We start from the raw sequence: 267 nt of genomic DNA, 5'->3' as shown, positions 1-267 counted from the left end.
TCTGATGTGATGATCTGATGTGTTTCGACATCACGCGCTCAACCAACAACTGTCATGCGCAGTGATGCGTAAAAGCGCGTGGTGGTGCAATCTGTTGAAGTGTATATTAAGTTGGCTTGAAAAGTGTATTATTTCTTATATTATAAAGTATATATTATTTACTTTAATCTGAAAAGAGGACTGTGGACCACTGATCAACAGTTCTCTTTTCAGATGAAAGTAAAGTATTTAAAAAATTTAGAAAAATTTTGTATTTCATTTGGAAAT

At 33.0% G+C, this 267-nt stretch overlaps 1 protein-coding gene across 2 annotated transcripts in view; it reads right to left on the bottom strand.

Annotated features, from left to right (window-relative positions):
* LOC127950699 (interleukin-6 receptor subunit beta) overlaps positions 1-47 on the bottom strand; it is a 19,345-nt gene extending 19,298 nt beyond the window's left edge. For both annotated transcript variants that reach the window (XM_052547872.1, XM_052547873.1), the window contains exon 1: positions 1-47. This exon is cut by the window's left edge and continues 90 nt beyond it. The gene's annotated coding sequence lies outside the window, so the exon portion shown is untranslated.
* Positions 48-267: the final 220 nt, after the last annotated feature.

Source organism: Carassius gibelio, chromosome B2, assembly GCF_023724105.1.
Source record: "Carassius gibelio isolate Cgi1373 ecotype wild population from Czech Republic chromosome B2, carGib1.2-hapl.c, whole genome shotgun sequence".
Lineage (NCBI taxonomy): Eukaryota > Metazoa > Chordata > Actinopteri > Cypriniformes > Cyprinidae > Carassius > Carassius gibelio.
This window is presented reverse-complemented; position numbering and strand designations above follow the sequence as displayed.